Raw genomic sequence first — 17,069 nt, 5'->3', positions numbered from 1 at the left:
TTTTCCAGCTGAAAGATAGGGCATCCACTTTCCATGCTTGTCTGTGATAAGTCCTTATGCAGAATCTCTTTAGTTGGCAGTTGTGAGGTGAGGCAAATAGATCTATGTCCAGACATCCCCATTTCCTTGTTACCATGCTGAAGACTTGTGGATCCAATTTCCACTCGTGGGGATCCTTGAGGTTTCTGCTTAGTTTGTCTGCCAGAGTATTTATCTTTCCTGGCAGGAATTGTGCCTGCAGATGTACTTGGTAAGTCAATGCTGTGTCCCACAAAGTCATGGCCAGTCTGCAAAGGGGGTAAGAATGAGTGCCTCCCTGCTTGTTTATATAACCACATGACCGTGGTATTGTCTGTCTATCAGTAGTCGTCCCGGAATTAGTAGGTCCTTGAAGGCGGTCAGGGCATTTTGAACAGCTAGCATCTCTTTTTGACTGATATGTAGATGCATTTGGTTTGCGGACCATGTGCCTTGAATACATCTTCCTGCCATGTGGGCTCCCCAGGCATAATCCGATGCATCCGTTGTTAATGTCTGTGTGGCTGGGGGTAGAGTGAATGGCTGTCCCTTGTTCTGGTGACAGGCCTTCGCCCACCATCAAAACTCCTACTGCAGGCAGGGAATGAGAGTAACTATTGTTTCCAGGCTGTGGCAATGTTGAGTCCAAACACTTTTTAGGTACCACTGAAGTCTCCTCATATGCAGTCTTGCATATGGAATTAGTAGAATGCAGGATGCCATGAAGCCCAAAGCCTGCAGAATTTTTCTTGCAGATAACTGGGCCTTTGTTGCCAACATTTTGAAATAGGTAGTCAGTTGCCTTTGTTTGTCTGGCGTAAGATAAGCCATCTGGGCAGTTGTATTTAAGCTTGCACCCAGGAATATTATCTCTTGAGAGGGTACTAGTTTTGATTTCTGTTCGTTGACTGTGTACCCTAGGCATGGTAGTAATCTCTTTACAAATGCCAGATGATGTAGTAGAATGTCCTTGTTCTCTGCTTGAATGATGCAGTCATCCAAGTAAGGATATATTTGCATTCCGCTTTGTCTGCAGAATGCAATTACTGGTGGCAGGCACTTTGTGAAGACCCTGGGCGCAGTAGATAAGCCAAAGGGCAGTGCAGAGAATTGGTAGTGCATTGAGCCAGCTTTGAATCAGAGGTATCTTCTGCACGTTTGTCTGATTGGGACATGCAGGTATGCCTTTTTTAGATCTAAAGTCACAAGCCAAGCCTTCTTGCCCAACATGGGCAGAAGCTGCTGTAGAGTTAACATTTTGAATTTTGGAATATCCAGATATGTGTTTAAAATAGATAGGTCCAGTACTGGTCTCCAGGCTTTGTCCTTTCTGGGTACCAAGAATAGTCTTGAATAGAATCCTTGTCCCTGCTCTTGCTCTGGTACTTGTTGAATGGCCCTCATGTCCATGAGGGATGAGACTTGTTTTTGTGCCTCTGCCCATTGATGTTTTGGCAGGTCTGGCCAACCGTTTGCCCTTGGCAGGGTATGGAAGTGAAACTTGTAGCCTTGTGACACTCTTTAAGACCCATTTGTCCTGGGTTATTATGTAACAATTTTGAGAAAAAAGTGCTAGTTTTCCCCCTAAAGGTACTGCCAGAAGATAAGTGCTTGGTGCAGGCAGAGGGAAGTCAATGGGATTGTTTCCTGTATGTCTGTGATTTGTCCTCTCCAGTTCTGTAGGTAGAAGCACCCCATTGTTTAGGCCTGTACGAACCTTGGGATCTGCCTCTAGGGTGTTTGTATCTGTCCCTTTGTGGCCTGTCTGACACTGGAAAGGATCAATTTTTTGTAGGCCAGTGTCTGCTAAATCTTGGTGGCTGTACCTATAAGAAATCCTTGACTGTTTGCATAGATTTAGCTTTATCCTCCATTTTCTTTAACACCAAACAAAGCATCATGCTGTAATGGAGCATCTGATAATTTTGCCTTAACATGATCGGGTAGATTTTGTTCCTTTAACCAAGCATGCCTCCTAATGACAGAACCCGTAACTGCGGCCCTGCAGGAGGCCTCCAGAGAATCAAAACCACATTGCAAAGTATGCTTTCCAGCTTGTTCAGCTGCATGCAATAAATCCTGCATTTCTTTGTCTTCTGCACATTCAGAATTTATCAACATTTTCTGTTTAAGCAGTGACATAATATTTTGCTGATATTTGAGCATACGAAACTGACAATTTAAAGCCCTTATAGCCAAGGTAGCAGAAGTGTAATTTTTTTTTCCCCATCTGTCCAGTGCCCTAGAATCCCTGTCAGAGGGAGTAGGGTTTTTTTGCAGTGGAAGCCTTGACCCCCTTGGGACCCTGAGAGATGGTTTCTGGGTCAGCAGCAGGGTTTTTGAAAAGGAATTTATGAGAGTCAGGAACCCTGTAGTACCTGTCCGGCTTAACAGCAGCTGGAGGTCAGGGGTCAGACTGGACTCTGAAAATACATCATCTACAATGTCTAACAGATGGAATAGCTAGGGGGCCTGTGTTATGGTAGTAAAAGGAAGTTTCTGAGCCTTTTCTTAGATTCAGAATAATCTTGGCTCTCCCAGTGGAAATGCTCCCTCATGGTATGTAAAGTTTCCCCAAAAGAATAATCCTCAAGAGGAGAGGCTGAAGGGATAGATTCTTCAGCATCAGAATCCTCACAGGGAGGAAGAGAGTATTCCTGATCAGAAGAGGAATCAGATGAAATGGAAACCTGATCTGAAGATTCATATTCTGTCTCTTGCCTAGGCCTCTTATCAGGAGGGGGATGGGAACCCCTGATCAAAGTAATTAGGTCTTTGGCCATTTTGAGCATCTGTTTTTTAGGCATGGAGGCCTGTCCATGAGGTTGTTGTACTTGTTTCTTTGTCTTTAAAGGTGCTTTAGTCTTTGCCTTTGAAGCTGAAGTCATTTTAACATATAATTGAGTAGGTCTGAAAACACCCTCAGAAGCCGATGCCTACTCATCGGCTCTGGACCCATCTGAGGGAATAGTTTCTGAAGGTCCAATACCCTGAGCTTCCAGCAGCCTGGTCGACTCCACGTGGGTGTCGGTAGCGGCCTGCGAGTCTAAAGTAGCGGTCGTCAGGGGCTGCAAAGGCGCCTCACTGAGAACCAGTGACAGGCTTAGAAGAAGCCTCGTCATCTGTTTTGGACCTCGGATGCCTGTCCTTTTTGCGTTTCTTGGGAATTCCGGTAGTTGGATGGCTATCCGATGACATTGTATAGTTAAAGCTTCTGCAAAAATAGTGAAAAGCAAAATCGTACCGACACTTAACAGTGCGTTGGTTAAATCTAGTACAAAACCAACAACTAGCAATGTCGTGGGGTCAGGGTCTAGGCAAGGAATACAGTAAGAATGAAAGTCCTTATGAGGTATTTGCTTCCCACAAGAAATACAATTATGAACTTTTTCTGTCATCGGTCAGGAGCAAGAAAAAAGTTTCCCCAACGGGGTACTTAGCTTTTCAGAGAAGACTTTGGAACTGAAATTTGAACACGAAAATCTCAGGAGTCAGCCGACCGGCACTTGTGAACTGCTTTTGCTTTGGGCACCACAAGGCAAGAAAGACTGAAGAAAATGGCGTCGGCTGCATCTTTTATACCCCTGGCGCACTAAAGTCAGGGAAAAGGCGACAGCAACCGACGCCGGACCTAGACTTTGGAATTCAGGCCGACTGAGGGTAGCCTGCCAGCAGGATAACCCAATTGTAATGACTGCAACAGTGAAACACGAGGAAAACATCCTGCCTTGAAGCGGAGGTATCTTCTGCAGGATTCCCTTACTGGCATATGCAGGTATGCCTCTTTTCAAGTCTAGAGTCAATAACCAAGCGTTCCTGCCCAGCATAGGGAGCAGCTGTTGTAAAGTCAGCATTTTGAATTTTGGAATGTCCAGAAATGTGTTCAAAATCGATAGGTCCAGTATTGGACGCCAGGCATTGTCTTTTCTGGGTACCAGAAAAAGTCTTGAATAAAAACCTTGTCCTTTTTCCTTTTCTGGTACTGGTTGAATAGCCCCCATATCCATGAGGGACACAACTTGTTTTTGAGCCTCTGCCCACTGATTTTGTGGCAGATCTGGCCATCCGTTTGGAATTGGCAAAGTATGGAAATGAAATCTGTACCCCTGGGATACTATGTTTAATACCCACTTGTCCTGGGTAATTAACTGCCAATTTTGAGCATGAACTGCTAGTTTTCTCCCCAAGGGGGCTGCCAAAAGTTAAGTGCTTGGTGAAGGTAGAGAAAAGTCATTGAGACTGCTTACTGTAGGGTTGTGCTTTGTTTCCTCCAGATTTGGAGGTGGAGGCACCCCATTGCTATGACCTGTAAGAACCTTGCGATTGGTATCTGGAGCCTTTTGAGCGACTGGATTTGCCTTGAGTGGCTCTGTTGGATACATAAAAGGATCAGTTTTTAGTAGGCCAGTGCCCACTGAACCTGGGTGGCTGCACTTGCAAGAAATTTTTTACAGTTTGCATAGATTTAGCTTTGTCTTCCATTTTCTTTAAAACCTCTTCTGCCTTATTACCAAACAGAGTATCATGCTGCAAGGGGGCATCCAACAATTTAGCTTTAACATGATCAGGCAGATTTTGCTCCTTGAGCCAGGCATGCCTTCTAATCACAGATCCAGTAATTGCGGCCCTGCAAGAGCCTCCAAGGAATCAAAACCACATTGCAAAGTATGCTTTCCAACCTGTTCTGCTGAATGCAATAATTCCTGTAACTCTATTTTCCACAGAATCAGAAATCAACATAATTTTCTATTCCAGTAATCCCATAACATGCTGTTGATATTTAACCATATGAAACTGGCAGTTTAAGGCCCTGACTGCCAAGGTTGCAGACATATAAACCTTCTTTCCCCATCTATCCAGCGCCCTGGAATCTCTATCAGAGGGGGTAGGATTTTTGGCTGTAGAGGCCTTTACACCCTTGGGACCCTGAGAAATAGTCTCAGGATCAGCAGCAGGACTTTTGAATAGAAATTTGTGGGAGTCAGGAACCCTGTAATATCTGTCTGGCTTACTAGGAGCTGGAGGTAGGGAATCAGAAGCCATGTTTGATTCTGAAAACACACGATCAACAATATCTAATACAGGAGGTATTGCCAAAGGCCTATGCTGAGGAAGAAGGAGGAAATCCCTAAGCCTCTTTTTTGATTCAGAGAAGTCCTGACTCTTCCAGTGAAAATGTTCCCTTAAAGTATGCAAAGTCTCTCCAAAAGAGTAATCCTCAGGAGGAGATGCAGATGGGATGGATTCCTCTGCATCAGAATCCTCATAGGGTGGAATAGAAAATTCCTGATCAGAAGAGAAATCACAAGAAATGGAAACCTGATCTGAAGATTCATAATCTGTGCCTTACCTAGGCCTCTTAGCAGGGGGGGGGGTTGGGAACCCCTGATCAAGGTAATTAAGTCCTCAGCCATTTTGATCATCTGTTTTTTAGGCATACGGGCCTAAGCACATGGCTCATGAGTCGGTTTTTTAGACATAGAAAGATGTTTTAGACCTTATTTTTGAGGCTGGCGTTGGTTTAATATAAAAATGTTGAGGCCTGAAAACACCTTCAGAAGCCAATGCCTGCTCAGCGGCTCCAGACCCATCCAAGGGAGAGACATCTGTGGGTTCAATACTCTGAGAATCTTGCGGCCCGAATGGGTCTCGGTAGAGGCCTGCGACTCAAAAGTAGCAGGTATCAGTGGCTGTGAAAGCACCTCACTGAGTACCAGCAAACCGGCTTAGGAGAAGCTTTGTCATCGGTTTTGGACCTCGACGGTTTGTCTCTGCCTTTTTCTTTGCGTTTTTTTGTGAACTCCGGTAGTCGGATCGCTAACCAACGACATTTCAGGATAATTAAATCTTGATCCAAAATATTTAGAAGCAAAAATATACAAACGCTTAATAATGCGTTGGTTAAATCTAGCACATAACCGACAGCAAGGCACGTTATGATCTGGGCCTAGGCAAGGAATACAGTACAAATGAAAATCCTTATGAGGTATTTGCTTCCCACAAGTAATGCAATTATTAACTTTTACTGACATTGGTAAGGAGTAAGAAAAAGTTTCCCCAACGGGGTACTTAGCTTTAGTTTGAAGACTTTGGTTCTGAAACTCGAATGCAAAAATTTCAGGAGTCGGCCGGCACTTGCGAACTGCTTCTGCTTCGGGCACCGTGTGGCAAGAAAGACTGAATAAAATGGCGTCGGCTGAATGTTTTATACCCCTGATGACCTGACGTCATGGAAGAGGAGACGGCAACCGACGCAGGACCCAAAACGTTGTTATTCAGGCCGACTGAGGGCAACCTGCCAGCAGATTACCCAAATGTAATGACTGCAATAGTGAAACAAGGATTACATGGTCTGGAAGGGAAAAAGAAAGACCTGATATAAGAAACAACTGATTTTCCACCAGAGTTAACCCAGTTTTTACAAATCCTAGCACTGGGATCTGAAATAATGTGAATGCTGGTACAGAATCCAAGCTGAGCTGATGAACCACAGAATTTTTCCATGTGAAGTTTGGCCAAAGGAATCATGAGAATTGCAAAGATCATGAAACCTACAACCCTAACATATTATCTGGCAGACACCAGAATCTGTTTGGAAGATATCAGAAACCGCTCCTCGTAAAATAAAATTTTACTTCCTGCTGAGGAAGAAGAGCCATCACGAGGATGTATCCAGGAGATATCCCAGAAAGACTATCCTTTGAGATGGAATGAGAGAAAATTTCTCTACATTCACCTGAAATACTAAACTCAGAAAAGGTTTTATTTTTAACTAAGCCAGAGATTCCTGACAACTTGCAAAAGAAAGTACAGCTGTGTACACTTACCATAAATGTAGATGTTCGAGTGCATTCACTGTTGCAGTCATCACATTAGGGTTATCTGCTTGCAGTAGCCCTCAGTCAGCCTGATTATCAAAGTCTTGTGTCCTGCCTCAGTTGCTGTCTCATCTTCCATGATGTCAGGTAGTCAGGGGTATAAAGCATGCAGCCGACACCATTACATCAGTTTTTCTTGTCCCAAATAATGTCAGGTGCCCCCCAATGGAAAGCAATTTTATATATATATATATATATATATATATATATATATATATATATATATATATATATATATATATATATATATATATATATATATATATATATATATATATATATATATATATATATATACACAAGGTTATACCTCACACAAAAAAGCAAAAACATCAAAAAGCATTTAAGCATAGTAAAGGAGAGTAGAGGTATAGCCAAAAGAATTCAGGGGGCTGGAGGGAGGGTAACCAGGACTGCAACAGTGAATACACTCAAACATCTACATTTATGGTAAGTGTACGCAACTGAACTATGTTCTTCATGTTTCACTGTTGCAGTCATCACATTTGGGTAGATTCCCAAAGCTAAGGAAGGGAGGAGGAATTTAGATAGCATTAGGACCAGCTATAAGGCCCTGCAGTGGCAAAGCCAGCTCTGGATTTAGAGCAAATTGGAAAATGGTAATGCTTGGTGAAAGTATGTACAAAACTCCAGGTAGCAGCTTCTAGGATGTCTCTGGTAGGGGCACCTCTGAGAAAAGCTGTAGAGGTAGATGCAGCCCTGGTTGAATGGGGTCTAATCCCCTGTGGGATAGGTTTTCCATGGTGCTTATAGCAGAAATGAATGCAATGGCCTATCCATTTAGAAATGGTTTGCTTTGAAATAGCCTTCCCCTCTGCCCCTGCAGCAAATGTCACCAGCAGTTGTTCAGATTTCCTTAGAGGTTTAGTCCTTTCCAAGTAAAATCTAAGTTGTCTGTGCACATCTAAGGAGTGCAGTATCCGTTCCCCTTTGCTCTGTGGATTAGAAAAGAAGGTTGGAAAATGAATGGAATGATTAAGAGTCACACTGGATACCACCTTGGGCATGAAGGAGGGACTGGTCCTGAGGGACACCCTGTCTGCATGAAAGGCTCCACTGCCATAAAGGCCTGTAATTCAGATAACCTTCTTGCTGAAGTGATTGCTAAAAAGAAAAGCTGTTTTTCCAAGAAAGGAATTTTAACTCTGCACTTGCAGCTGGCTCAAAAGGAGGAAGAGTGAGTTTTTCCAATACAAAGTTAAAGTCCCAGGCTGTAGCTGGGGCTCTCCTGGGTGGTCTTAAGTTTTTGGTCCTTCTGAGGAACTGCTTGAGCAGTGGGTGAGAAAAGAGGGGTGGTTCTGTGTTGTAATGAGCTGGAATGGCTGAGGCGTGAATTTTGATGGAAGAAAAGGAAAGGCCCTTATGAAGCATCTCAGTTAAGTATTGAAGAATCTGGGGTAAATTGGGTGCTGCTGTGGCAATCTCTTGAGTTTGGTTCCAGGCACAGAATCCTTTCAATTTTTAAGCATAAGATTTTCTAGTACTAGGCCTTCTTGCCTCCAAAATGACATCCAACACTTGTTTACTGAGGGATGGTAACGGAGATATTAGGTAATTAGCCAGACTGCCAGGTTCAGGGTTTGAAGCTGGGGGTGCAGAATCTGGCTCTCCTGCTATGACAGCAGGGTATGGATCTGAGGCAGGTGCCATGGGACTAGCTGTGACACACTGTGCAAGAGAGGGTACCAGTGTTGGCGTGGCCAGTCTGGTGCAATCAGTATCATCCTTGGTTTGTCTTGTTTGATCTTTAGTAGTACTCTGGAGAGTAGAGGCAGAGGAGGAAAGGCATAAACTGATAAGATTTTTACAGCTGAAGGACAGAGCATCCACTTTCCAAGCTTGTTTGTAGGGAGTCCTTGTGTGAAGAATTTGTCCAATTGGTAGTTATGGGGGGAGGCAAACACATCTATATCTGCGGTCCCCATTTGTTTATCAACAGGTTGAAAGTCTTTGGTTCCAGTTTCCACTTGTGTGGGCCCATGTGATTTATGCTTAGTTCATCTGCCAGTGTATTTAGTTTTCCTGTCAGGAATTGAGCCTGTAGATGCACTTGGTAGGTCAAGGCTGTGTTCCACAGAGCCATGGCTAATTTGCAGGGGGGGGGGGGGTAAGAATGGGAACCCCGTGCTTGTTTATGTACCACATGACAGTGGTGTTGTCTGTCTTTAACATTAATTGTCCTGGAAGAATGTGGTCCTTGAAGGCTGTCAGAGCATTCTGTACATTTCTTTTTGATTGATATGCAGGTGCATTTGACTTGGGTTCCATTTGCCCTGAATGCACTTCCCTGCCTGGTGTGCCCCCATGCATAGTCTGATGCATCTGTTGTTAGGGTTTGGATGGCAGGGGGCAGAGTGAATGGTAGTCCCTTGTTTTGGTGGCAGGCCTCTGCCCACCAACGGAATTCTAACCGTAGGCAAGGTAAGATAGGTATCACTGCTTCTAGATCCTGAGAATGTTGACACCATAGGCTTTTTAGATACCATTGTAGTTTCCTCATATGCAGTCTTGCATATGGAATTAGTAGAATGCACGAGGCCATGAACCCCAAGGCTTGCAGTATTTGCCTTGCAGATAGCAGGGTTTTTGTGGTCACTAGTCTGAAGTAAGTTGTTAAATTAATTTGTTTCTCTGGGGTGAGGAAAGCCATCTGGGAAGTTGTGTTCAAGCTTGCTCCCAGGAATATATTTTGTTGACAGGGTACCAGATGAGATATCTTTTTGTTTATGGTATACCCCAGACAAGTTAGCACCTTTTGTATAAATGCCAGATGATTCAAAAGTATGTCCTGGCTTTCTGCCTGAATTAGACAATCGTCCAGGTATGGGTATATTTGAATATTTCTTTGCCTGCAAAATGCAATGACTGGAGCTAGGCACTTTGTGAATACCCTGGGCGCAGTAGATAAGCCAAAGGGCAGTGCAGAGAACTGATACTGCATGTAGCCTGCTTTGAAGCGTAGGTATCTTCTGCAAGATTCCCTGACTGGGATGGGCAGGTAGACTTCCTTTAAATCCAGTGTTGCCAACCAGGCATCTTTGTTTAGCAGAGGAAGCAACTGGTGAAGAGTTAGCATCTTGAAATTTGGAATCACCAAAAAGGTGTTTAAGATAGAAAGGTCCAGGATAGGACACCATGAGATGTCTTTTCTGGGTACCAGGAAAAGTCTTGAGTAGAAACCTTGTCCCTTTTCCTCTTCTGGCACAGTTTGAATAGCCTTTATGCTTAAGAGCGAGAGTACTTGTTTTTGAGCCTCTGCCCACTGATTTGGGGGTAGATCTGGCCAACCGTTTGGGGTTGGTAACGTGTGGAAGTGAAATCTGTATCCTTGGGAAAGTACATTTAAAACCCATTTGTCCTGGGTAACGAGTTCCCATTTATTTGCCTGCAGAGCAATCCTTCCCCCTAAAGGAGCAGTCAGTTGAGAAGTGCTTGGAAGTTTTAAAATTAAGTCATTGAGACAGTTTACCATAGGGGGGAGTCTTACTACTCCCTGATTTGGAAATGGGAGCCCCCCCCCCCCAGTGCTTAGTCCTGTGCGTACCCTGGGACCGAAGCCTGGGTGTTCTGCTGGTTCTGGGTTTGGACTAAGAAGGCCTGGAAGAGGCAGGAAATGACCAATTCTTAGAGGGCCAATGCCTACTAAATCTTGGAGGCTGTACTTGTAGGAAATCTTTAACAGTTTGCATAGATTTAGCTTTTTCCTCAATATTTTTAAAGAACTTCTGCTTTTTTGCCAAACAAGCAGTCCTGATTTAAGGGAGCATTCAGCAATTTAGCTTTAACATGATCTGGCAAGGATTGCTCCTTAAGCCAAGCATGCTTTCTAAGTACAGACCCAGTGACAGCAGCCCTGCAAGATGCCTTTAGTGAATCAAAACTACATTGCAAAGTATGCTTTCCAACTTGTTCAGCAGAATGCATTAAATCCTGTAAATCCTTATTTTCAGCACAATCAGGAATCAACATCATTTTCTCTAAGTAATCCAATAATATGTTGCTGATACTTTAACATATGAAACTGGCAGTTTAAGGCCCTAATGGCCAAGGTTGCAGAAGTGTATACCTTCTTACCCCATCTATCCAGTGCCCTGGAGTCTCTATCAGAGGGGGTAGGATTTTTGGCAGTAGTAGCCTTAATGCCCTTGGGTCCCTGTGAAATGATCTCAGGATCCACAGTAGGATTTTTAAAAAGGAACTTGTGAGAGTCAGGAACCCTGTAATATCTATCAGGTTTTCTGGGAGCAGGAGGTAAAGAGTCAGGGGACAAGTTGGATTCCGAAAAGGCATCATCAACAATCTCTAGTACACGAGGGATAGCTAAAGGCCTGTGCTGGGGCAGGAGCAAGAAATCCCTAAGCTTCTTTTTAGAATCAGAGTAATCCTGACTTTCCCAATGAAAATGCTCCCTAAGAGTATGCAAGGTCTCACCAAAAGAGAAATCCTCTGGGGGGGGGGAGCAGAACGACTAGAGTCCTCTGCATCAGAATCCTCATAGGTAGATAAGAGTAAATCCTGTTCATCAGAGGAAAAGTACAGTTGTGTACACTTACCATAAATGTAGATGTGCGAGTGTCTTCACTGTTGCAGTCATGACTGTAGGGTTCTCCCCTGCCGGCAGGCAGTCCTCGGACGGCCAGAATCCCAAAGTCTGGGTCCGGCGTCAGCTGCTCAGACATGCTCCTTGACGTCAGAGCGCCAGGAGTACAAAGCTGACAGCTGACGCCATGTTCTCCAGTTTTTCTTGCCCCAGATGTCAGGTGTTCCAAAATGAGTAAGATCCCATACCCTTTGCAAATACACCTCAAAAGAAGGGTGAAGAAGGGAACCACACAAAGGAAAAATAAGAGGGGATAGGAGGGAGGGTAACCCAGACTGCAACAGTGAAGACACTCGAACATCTACATTTATGGTAAGTGTACACAACTGTACTATGTTCATCGTGTTTCACTGTTGCAGTCATGACTGTAGGGTTGAATCCCAAAGCAGAATAAAAGGGAGGTGGTCATAAATTAGAGGGGGTGGCTAAAAGGCCCTGCAAGACAGCAGAAACAAAGCTTGCCCTAGACTTAGAGTAGAGAGGTAGATTGTAGTGCTTGGAAAAAGTATGCACTGAACTCAAGTTGCAGCTTCCAAAATGTCTTTGGTAGGAACTCCCCTGAGGAAGGCAGCTGAAGTGGCAGCAGCTCTGGTAGAATGAGTCCTTATACTTCCTGGGATTTGCTTTCCATGGTGTGAATAGCAAAATCTGATTCCATGAGCAATCCATTTAGAAATGGTCTGTTTTGAAATGGCTTTACCTTGGGAACTTGAAGCATAAGAAACAAACAATTGCTCTGATTTCCTGATGTCCTTGGTTCTGTCCAGGTAAAAACGTAGTTGTCTGTGTACATCCAAGGAATGCAAGATCCTTTCCCCCTTATTTTGAGTATTGGAGAAAAAAGTTGGCAAGTGAATAGTTTGATTTAAAGCCACTTTGGAAACCACCTTAGGCATGAAAGTAGGATTAGTCCTTAAAGACACCCTATCTTGATGAAAAATAATATAAGGTTCCATAGCCATGAGAGCTTGCAACTCCGAGACTCTCCTGGCAGAGGTAAGAGCCAATAGGATGGCTGTCTTCCAAGATAAAAACTTGATGTCAGATGTGGCAGCAGGCTCAAAAGGAAGTAAGGTGAGTTTTTCCAAAACATAGTTGAGATCCCAAGTAGGAATGGGAAAAGATCTAGGGGGCCTTAAGTTCTTAGCTCCTCTGAGAAACTGTCTCATGAGCTGATGGGAAAAGATTGGAGGGTCTGTATTATAGTGAGCAGAAATAGCAGAGGCACGGATCTTTATGGAAGAGAAAGAGAGACCCTTATGTAAGAGGTCTGTCAGGTAAAGTAAAAATCAGAGGAATGTTAGGAATAAGAGGATCAGAATCCTGAGCCTGCATCCAGGAGCAAAATCTCTTCCATTTTCCTGCATAAGATTTTCTAGTGCTAGGACGTCTAGCTTCTAAAATGACATCCATAACCTGCTTGGGTAGGAGAGAATGAATCAAAGACCCTGGATTAACCAGGCCGCCAGGCTGAGAGTTTTGACATGGGAGTGCAGAACCTGACCCTGGTGTTGGGACAGAAGGTTCGGAGTCTGTGGTAATACCCAAGGGGGCTCCAGACAAAGGTTTTTCAGTGTTGGGTACCAAAACTGTCGAGGCCAATTTGGGGCCAGCAAAATTATCATCTTGGGCTTGTCCTGTTTGATCTTTAATAACACCCGTGGAAGAAGAGGTAGAGGCGGGAAGACATACCCCGAGAGGTTTCTCCAACTGAATGATAGTGCATCCACTTGCCAAGCTAGTTCGTGGAATGTCCTGGTGCAAAAAATCTGTAGTTGATGATTGAGGTGGGATGCAAAGAGGTCTATATGAGGACATCCCCAGACTGCTGTAATCATCCTGAATATTTCGGTGTCCAGCATCCATTCGTGTGGGTCTGACAGGTTTCTGCTCAGACTGTCTGCCAGGCAGTTTTGTTTCCCTGGTAGAAACTGAGCTTGAAGGTCCAGATTGCAAGCTAGAGCTGTGCTCCATAGATTCATGGCTAGTCTGCAAAGGGGATAGGAATGAGATCCCCCTTGCTTGTTTATGTACCACATAACTGTGGTGTTGTCTGTCCGCATCAGTAGCTGACCTGGTTGTAGAAGATTCCTGAGAGCCCAAAGAGCGTTCTGAATGGCTAACATTTCCTTTAAATTGATATGCAGGTGCTTCTGATCCTTTGTCCAAAGGCCCTGCAGACAGTTGCCCTGAAAATGGGCTCCCCATGCATAATCTGAAGCGTCCGTGGTTAGTATCTGAGTGGCTGGAGGCAGACTGAAAGGTTTTCCTATGTTTAGAGTACATGCCGTGGACCACCAAAGGAATTCCTTTTGAAGACAAGGCAGGACTGTGATCTGTATGTCTAAACTGTGGCAATGCTGAGACCATACACTTTTTAGGTACCACTGTATTTTCCTCATATGAAGTCTTGCATATGGTGCGAGAAGGATGCAGGAGGCCATGTAACCCAAAGCCTGCAGGAATTTCCTTGCAGATAGCTGAGTTAAAGTTGCCAAGGTTTTGAAAGTTGAAGCCAGCTGTAATTGTTTTTCGGATGTCAGAAATGCCATCTGGGTTGTTGTGTTTAGAAGAGCACCCAGAAAGGTTATCTGTTGTGAGGGTATCAAATTTGACTTTTTTATGTTTACAGTGAATCCCAGGAACTTGAGAAGATTTTGAACAAATTCTAGATGCTGGAGTAAGACATCCTTGCTGTCTGCCTGAATAAGACAGTCGTCCAGATAAAGGTAAATTTGAATTCACGTGATTCTGCAATAAGCTACTACAGGAGCCAGGCATTTGGTGAAGACCCTGGGCGCAGTAGACAATCCAAAGGGCAGTGCAGAGAATTGAAAGCGCCTTGATCCGGCCTTGAACCTGAGGTATTTTCTGCATTCCTGCCTGATGGGAATGTGTAAAAATGCCTCCTTTAAATCCAGAGTTACCATCCATGTATTTTTGGTCAGCATTGGAAGTAGCTGCTGTAGAGTAAGCATCTTGAATTTTGGTATTTCGAGAAAGGTGTTCAAGACTGACAGATCCAGAATGGGTCTCCATGAATTTTGCTTTCTGGGGACTAGAAAGAGCCTTGAGTAAAAACCTTGTCCCATCTCTGAAAGTGGAACCAGTTCTATGGCTTTCATAGCCAAGAGAGTTTCCACCTGGTTTAAGGCCTCTAACCATTGATGTTTTGGAAGATCCGGCCATCCGCTTGGTCTTGGTAGGGTATGAAAATGGAATTTGTAACCTCTTGAAACCACATCCAGAACCCACTTGTCTTGGGTTATACGAGTCCAATTTAGGTGAAAAGAGAAAGTTTTCCTCCGAGAGGGGCTTCCAGGCAAGAAGTTCCTGCAGCCCAACAGAGGGAGTCATTGAGCCTGTTTTCTATGAGCTTGAAACCTGTCCTCTCCTCCCCTAGGGGTGGAAGCAGTCCACTGTCTTGGTCTATAAGAGGCTTGCGTTTGAGGCCTTCCTCGGGAGCGTCTGTATCTACCCCTCTGAGGCCTGTCTGAATTGGGAAAGGACCAATTTTTTGTAGGCCAATTCCTACTAAATCTGGGAGGCTGTACTTGCAAGAAATCTTTAACCGTTTGCATGGATTTTGCCTTGTCCTCCATCTTCTTTATCACCTCTTCAGCCTTAGGTCCAAACAAAACATTATGCTCAACAGGAGCATCCAATAACTTAGCTTTAACTTGATCTGGCAAGTTTTGTTCCTTTAACCAAGCATGCCTTCTAATGACTGTACCAGAGGCAGCAGCCCTACAAGAAGCCTCCAAGGCATCAAATCCACAGTGTAAACCATGCTTCCCAACTTGTTCAGTGGCATGCATTAAATCCTGTAATTCCTTATCTGTACAGGCGGAAATGGTAGTTAGCTTTTGTTTCAAAACAGACAGAAGAAACTGCTGGTATTTCAGCATATGAAATTGACAGTTTAAAGCCCTAATAGATAAAGTAGCAGAAGTGTACACTTTTTTGCCCCATCTTTCTAAAGATCTGGAATCCTTCTCAGTGGGAATGGGTTTTTTTGCAGTAGCGGTCTTAACCCCCTTAGGACCCTGAGAAATGGTTTCAGGATCAGCAGCAGGATTCTTGAATAAAAACTGGTGGGAATCAGGAACCCTATAATATCTGTCTGGCTTAACAGGAGCTGGAGGAAAAGAGTCAGGAGTTAAGTTAGCCTCCACAAAAGCATCATCCACAATATCCAAAATAGGGGGGATAGCCAGGGGTCTATGTTGGGGAAGAAGAAGAAAATCCCCAAGTCTTTTCTTAGATTCAGAGTACTCCTGTCCTTCCCAGTGAAAATGTTCCCTCATTTCATGTAAAGTTTCCCCAAAAGAGAAATCCTCAGGGGGAGAACCTGAAGGAATGGATTCCTCAGCATCAGAATCCTCATAAGGAGGGAAAGAATATTCCTGGTCAGAAGAAGAAACTGAAGAAACAGAAGCCTGATCAGAGGAGTCATAATACACTTCCTGCCTTGGCCTTTTATCTGAAGGGGGATGTGAACCCCTACTCATAGTAAGTAAGTCCTCCGCCATCTTAAGTAATTGTTTCTGAGTCTTAGGTTCCAGATCAGAAGAGGCCTGGGCTGTAGTCTTTGATTTGGAAGGAGTCTTTGCCTTTGCCTTTATTAGAAGATGAATAGGCCTGAAAACCCCTTCGGAAGCCGGTACCTGCACAGTGGCTCCGGACCCATCCGAAGGAGTGTTGTCCGAAGGTCCTGCAACAGAAATATTCAAAGGCCTAGTTGGCTCCTCGTGGGAGTCCATTTCGGCCATCGGTTCCGAAATGGCTGACGACAGGGGCTGCAAAAGCGCCTCACTGACGACGGCCGAACCTGAAGCTGGCTCTGCTTGTACAATATCGTCCGATTTGGACCTCGGAGGTCTGTCTTTATCCTTGCGTCGTTTGTGAACTCCGGTAGCCGGAACCGAATCCGACGACATTTTGTAATTAAAACGCCTACCGAAGTAATGAAATGCAAAATCGTACCTTCATTTAATTGTACGTTGATTGAATCTAGCACAAAACCGACAACTAGCTACGTCGTGGTCAGGGCCTAAGCAAGGAATACAGTAAGAATGGAAATCCTTATAAGGTATTTGCTTCCCACAAGAAATACAATTATTAACTTTTTCTGACATCGGACTGGAGCAAGAAAAAAGTTTCCCCAATGGGGTACTTAGCTTTGAGTAGGAGAAGAAAGTCTTCGGACTGAAGTCGTTTAGAAAAAATTGTCAGGAGTCAGCCGACCGGCAAATGCGAACTGCTATCACTGCATGGCAAGAAAGACTGGGAAACATGGCATTGGCTGCCAGCTTTGTACTCTTGGCGCTCTGACGTCAGGGAGCATGTCTGAGCAGCCGACGCTGGACCCAGACTTTGGGATTCTGGCCGACCAAGGACTGCCTGCTGGCAGGGGAGAACCCTACAGTCATGACTGCAACAGTGAAACACGATGAACATCAGAAATTTCAGAATCCTGGTCAGAAGTATCATAAGCAAATTCAGTCCTAGGTCTCTTAGACGGGGAAGGTTGGCTTCCCCTGATTAAAGTA

The 17,069-nt window shown here is 44.3% G+C and overlaps 1 protein-coding gene across 1 annotated transcript in view; it reads right to left on the bottom strand.

Moving 5' to 3' along the window:
- GPAA1 (glycosylphosphatidylinositol anchor attachment 1) overlaps positions 1-17,069 on the bottom strand; it is a 1,710,146-nt gene that overhangs the window by 1,518,001 nt on the left and 175,076 nt on the right. The gene's annotated exons all lie outside the window — the stretch shown is intronic.

This window comes from Protopterus annectens, chromosome 3.part1 (assembly GCF_019279795.1).
Source record: "Protopterus annectens isolate FY-2018-M chromosome 3.part1, PAN1.0, whole genome shotgun sequence".
Taxonomy (NCBI): Eukaryota; Metazoa; Chordata; order Ceratodontiformes; family Protopteridae; genus Protopterus; species Protopterus annectens.
Note: the sequence above shows the minus strand (reverse complement) of the source record. Positions and strands in the feature narration are given on the sequence as shown.